Raw genomic sequence first — 6,216 nt, 5'->3', positions numbered from 1 at the left:
GAATCAGCTGTTAAAAAATGTTTTTCACATTGTGGATTGTCTCTTCACACTGCTGGTGATTTCTCTTGCTGTGCAGATACCTTTTAATGTGAAGATCTATCACTTGTTGGTTGTTTGTGTTAGTTCATGGGCAACTGAGGTGTTGTTCATGTAATGTTTTCCTAGGCCAATGTCTTCAAGAGTTCTATCTAACTGGTATTCCAGCCATCTTAGTGTTTCTGCTTTAATATTTAGATTTTATTCCATTTTGATTTTAGTTTAGTGCATGGTGACAGGTATAGGTTTAGTTTTTTTAATCTTTGGTTAGTATAAACCCAGTTTTTCCATCACCATTTATTAAAGAGGCTTTCTTTCCTCCGGTGAGGGTGTTTGGCTCCTTTGTCAAAGATGAGGTGGCTGAGTGTGTCTGGAGTTGTTTCTGCGTGTTCTAATTGCTTCCACAAATCCTCAATCTTTTTTTTTTTGATCATGGCTAATTGGAGTCCTATATGCCTCATTAATCTGTATGTCAAATTCTTTTGCTCTGTTAGGGAAGTTTTCTGTCATTAATTCTGTGAACAGTTTTTTTTTTTAATGTCATTTGTACTTTCTTCTGCTGTTTCATGGACTCCTATTATTCTTATATTATTTTTCTTTGTGTCATCTAGGAACTGTTAGACTGATTTCTGATGGTCCCTTACTATTTTTAAGAGATCTCCCTTTTCATGGTTACTGACTGCCATCCTGTCTTCTATATCTGATATTGTGTCTTCAGATTGACTCACTCTGCTGTTTATACTTTCAATAGAGTTTTTAATTTTCTGGATGTCAATTTGAATCTGTTTCATGGATTACATTTCTTTTTTATGTTGGACATTCATGGCTTCTATCATGATCTTGAATTCATCTTATTAAAATCTTTTTTCTGTTTTAGAGACTCTAATCATGTCCTTTATTCTGTTCATTGTTTCTGTAGTTACTTCTGTTTTGAGTTTCTCCAGAGCTTCCTTTCAAAGGAAAGTGAATACAGTTTCTAGCTTCCCTATTGCTGTTGGGTTGTTCTATTCTTGTCTTTGTTCTTTAATTCTGTCTTTTCTTCTTGTCTTCAACAGTTTCCTAGAATTTGCATGATCTTTTTAAACAAGGTCTGGAGTTCCATACCCAGTACCCTCCTCCAAATTAAGTAAATAAAAAAAAAGTTCATTGAGTTCATGAATAAATAATGAAAGTCTGTTCTTTGCATTTAGGGATAATTTATTTATTCATTAATCTTATAAGTTTTATTTTTCCTTTAAAATTTTATTACATAAATTTAAGAAATTTAGAATGGAAAAAAAAGTCACAAAATATTTTTGTAACAGACTCAATCCAGTACCAATAGAATAATAGAGTATTGTGGAAAATGGAAGGAAGTGAATAAATTCCTACTGGAGAAATAGGAAAGTTTCTAATTTGCTCATGATATGATTCTCCAAAGAATTAAATTTAACATTTTCCTGAAATTTAAATTCTGTTCTCATTTGTTTATCAATTTTTTCTAGACATATATGAAACACGTAATGTGTGTAAAAACTTTGGGTAGTTGCCCAACATTATTTAACTATATTAGAATAATGAGACAATTTAGACTCAAAATATATTATACTGAAGACCACCACTTCAACTTACAGCCCCTTAAAGAAAGTTTATAAAGTATTTACAAAGTTTTAATTTGAAATAACTTGATAAAATGCAACATCTTTGAAGGCATATTTCTCTCTTTTTCAGTTTTAATTAAAATGTGTATGGATTTTTATAATCCTGGTATTTCACCCTGATGATTTGATTTCAAATGTTCAAGTGTACACCTATGTTAGAAGAAAACCTTTTATTAATTGTGCCTAAAATTGATTGTTTTGAGAAGAAAATTTCTTAAACTTAAGTAAATACAGACACTCAAGAATTGTTTATGTGATTTAGAAAATCAGCAAAGCAAAACCTTAGACTTTTGAAAAGGCTAGAATACTAATCATCTACACCAGCTTTCCTCATCCTGAAATAATTTTGAAGCTATAGTTGCAAGTTAAGGAAGAAAGAAATATCTGAAAATACTTGTAGCTTTTGCTAATGTCTCATCTGATTTGGAAGAGTGTGTACATTTGCAGATAATAATATTCATTCAAAAATGTGCATAAGAATTTCAATTATTTACTTAAATTATTTAAGCACACAAGCACTTAAATCTAATTCATAGGAGCTTAAATTATTTTAAAAATATTATATATCTCTGAGGCAACTAATTAGTCATTTTTTTTTTTTTTGGTCTCCTCACACCCCTGGGTTTACTTATTATATTGGTGACACCTGAACATTTTTTCTGGGATATATTCCATCATGAATTTCATCTTTTAATCTTTCTGGACTGATGTGCTCCTAGTTTGTCACTTTTGCTTCTGTTTCCCGATGGAGAGGTCTTTCTATTCTTTCTGTGCATCTGTTCGACTTTAATGCTTTTTACTTTTGTTATTTTCTGGAAATTATGGGCCTTCCTCCAATAAAAAAAAATTATAAAACCCAAAATGAGATAAAAATCCATGACTCTTAATAAATTAAATTAATGACCCATAATACTATGTGCTAAGACATAATTTAGTGTACTGGAAGATAAGTACAAGAGGAGAGTTGAAAATATTCCAAAGAAGCTTGAAGAAATGTGAAAATTTAAAATATGTCAAACAAACTATGAGATACTGTGAAATGTTTACTGGGAGAAAGACATATGTTAATGTGAAGGTTTTTATAATAAAAATGTGTGAATAAAGAAACAAATTAAAAATAATATTGTGTCTGTCACCTGTCATTTATTTTCTAAAATTTGAATGAAACTTTTTAACTGATACTTAGAAACATAAAAATTATACAAACCTATGGGACATCAAGTACTATTTCAATATATGTATACAATGCATAACATTTAAATTTGAGTTAACTTTCCTCTTCAAACAAGTGGAGCTGGAAAAACTGGCTTTCCACATGCCAAAGACTAAAAATAGCCTCATGTCTCTCACCGTGCACTAAACTAAAATAAAAATGAAACAAAGATCTAAATATTAAAACAGAAAGACTAAATCTGCTAGAAAAGAGAATAGATAGAAATCTTGACACATAAGTGTAGGTAGGCAAAGATTTTATGAACTAAAACCTAAGTCACATAGGAAACAATATAAAGAATCAAAAACTGGGATCTCATCTTATTAAAAAGCTTTTGCACAGCAAAAATCACCAAGAGAGTGAAGAGACAATCTACAGAGTGAAAAAAAAATGTTTAGCTAACAATTCCTCAAAGGACTAATATCTAGAACACAGGATGAATTGAAAAACATCAGACCTCTCCCCCAAATTTAAAGACCCAATCCAAATATAAGCATCTGAAATGAATAGACATTTCTGAGAAGAAGAAGTACAAATTGCAAATAAATACATGAAAAAAGTGTTCAGTAGCACTGGTCATTTGAGAGATGCAAATTAAATCAACCCTGAAATTCCATCTTACTCCAGAAATAATGGCTACTATCAAGAAATCAATCAAAAACAAATGCTGGTAAGGCAGTGGGAAAAAGGAACATTTCCCCACTGTTGGTGCGGGTGCAGACTGGTGCAACTACTATGGAAATCAGTTTGGAGAGTCTTCAAAAAACTAGGATTAGAGCTTCCAGCTATTCCCCTTCTGGGTATCTTCTTGAAAGAATTAAAAGCATCACATCACAGCACTGCCACACACCCATATTTATAGTGACACAGTTTGAAATTTCAAAATCTTGGAAACAACCCCCATGCTCAAATGTCCAAATGATGAATGGATAAAACAGATTTTGTTTTCTATGAAGTGGAATACTAATCAGTCACAAAGGTTAAATTTGAGACATTTCTAGGTAAATGAATTCACCTTGAGTGTTATGGTTTGAGTCTAGATGTCCCCCCAAAGCCTCATGTGGTCATAGGCTTGATCTAGAGTGTGTGAAAGTGAAACTGATTCATGCTTTAATGCTAGGCTCAAGGGCACTAGGACTAAGAATGTGAGTGCCACCTGCACTGAATAAGATAAATTTGGCAGGGAGATGCTTCTAAGATTCTCTCTTGCTACCTTTGCTGCCTTGTGCATGCCATGTTGTTTCTCATCTTTGATCCTTGTTTGCCATTCTAGCTTCAGTCAGTGGATTACAGACTGAAATCTCTAACAACTGCAAGCCAAATAAATCCCTTCCACCCTGAATTTTGTGGCTGGCATTTTGTTTCAGCAATGAGAAGAAAGTGACACATTGAGACTACACTCCTAGGTGAAATAAATTTGACGTGTGTAAATATTGCATTATTTCTCTGGCATGAGAAACTGAAAGGATAACTAAAGATCAAAATGTGTAACAGAAAATCTGAAATAGGAAGAATTTGTTCAAAAGGAAGAGGGGACTGGTGTGGGGTAGAGGGAAAAGAAGGAAAGAAAAAGAAAAAATGAGAAAAGAAGGAAAAATGGAAACAAAGCTTTTGTATAAGGAGAGGAAGAGGGATGAAAGGAGGGAAAGAGGGAGGAAAATAGAGTAATCAAGATATATCATGTACAGATATAAATCCCCCATGATTAATGTGATCATTATGCACATCTAAATTGTACCACTGAAATTGATTAAAAAAGACTTTCACGTTAAATGTGGGGCTGGGAAAGGCAGCATTGTGGTCTGTTCTGAAGAACTTTGCTGTAGGCTTGCATCTCTGTTCCCCTGCCATGGCGGTGCCCAATACCCACCAAAACCACACTATTTATATCAACAGCCTCAGTGAGAAGATCAAGAATGATGAGCTGAAGAAGTCCTTGTATGTAGTACTCTCCCAGTTTGGCCAGAGCCTGGATATCCTTGTGTCATGGAGCCTGAAGATGAGGGGTCATCTTAAGGGGTCATCTTTAAGGAGATCAGCAGTGCCACCAATGCCCTGTGCTCCATGCAAGGATTCCCCATCTACAACAAGCCCATATGCATATGGAATGCCATGACTGACTCAAATATTATTGTCAAGATGAAGGGCAATTTTGCGGAGCAGGACTATAAGCAGGAAGAGGAAGCCCAAGAGCCAAGAGTTGCCATCTGGCAAGAAGGCTGTACAGGTTGAAGCAGCTGCCCCTGTGGTGGCTGTCCAGGGCCCTGCCCCAGGCATGCCACCAGTGACTTAGGCACCCCAAATCATGCACCACATGACAGGCCAGCCACTCTGCATGCCACCTCCTGGCACGATCTCAGCTCCAGGTCTCACACCAGATCAGATTCCCCCTTGGGTCATGCCCTTGCAGCAGATGCCACCTGCCCAGCCGCTCTTGGAGAATCCACCAAATCACATCCTGTTCCTCATCAACCTGCCCGAGGAGACCAAAAATCTCATGTTGTCTAGGTCACCTGGTGCCTGGACCACATGATATCACCTTCGTGGAGTTTGACAACAGGCACAAGCAGAAGCTTCTTGAGACACCCTGCAGGACTTTAAAAAAACTCAGAACGATGCATGAACATCTCCTTTGCCAGGAAGTACACCTTGTCCTCAGGTCTTCCCCTGCCCTTGTTTTGCAGCTTCCCCTCCCCACTTTGGCTCAGTCTTTTAAAGGTAGATTCTTCTTTGAGGGCCACCTTGGAGCCATGTGTGAATCCGTGGTCACCACAGAGTATTGTACCCAGAGCCTGACCCCATATATTGCACCTGGCACTGTTAAGCTGGAATTAAAATGTTTCATGAGGTGTTTCTTTATTTGTTTGTTTGTTTAAAAAAAAGAATCTCAAGTTGACATAAGCCCACTTGTTTACATTTACTTTAGTTTCTTGTGATTTTAGAGTCTTGCCAAAAAAATTTCCTTAGCTATTCCAACATCCTGAAGCATTTCTTCTATTTTTCAAATGGTTCAAATATCATATATTAAATTTAAGTCTTTAATTTACTTAACTCAGTTTTTGCAATGGATGAGATCTCAATATCCAAGTTCTTCTGCATGTTGATATCCAATATTCACAGCAAAAAGTATTGAAATGATTGTGCTTTTCTAATTATAGTCATGGCATCTGTTTTGAAAATATATTGGCTATAGATTCATAGGTTTTCTTGTAATACATTTTTTAAGTCAGATACTGTAATGCTCTTCAGTTTGCATAATATTGTTTTGCTACTCAAGTCTTGTGTGGTTCTACACAAATTTTGTATTTTCTGATTCTCTAAAGAATT

General features: G+C 35.3%; 1 pseudogene; it reads left to right on the top strand.

Annotated features, from left to right (window-relative positions):
* The first annotated feature begins 4,738 nt into the window (after positions 1-4,738).
* Positions 4,739-5,685, top strand: LOC104868936 (annotated as a pseudogene).
* Positions 5,686-6,216: the final 531 nt, after the last annotated feature.

The sequence above is a fragment of the Fukomys damarensis genome, unplaced genomic scaffold (assembly GCF_012274545.1).
Source record: "Fukomys damarensis isolate Sample0158 unplaced genomic scaffold, DMR_v1.0_HiC HiC_scaffold_37, whole genome shotgun sequence".
NCBI classification, from domain to species: Eukaryota; Metazoa; Chordata; class Mammalia; order Rodentia; family Bathyergidae; genus Fukomys; species Fukomys damarensis.
This window is presented reverse-complemented; position numbering and strand designations above follow the sequence as displayed.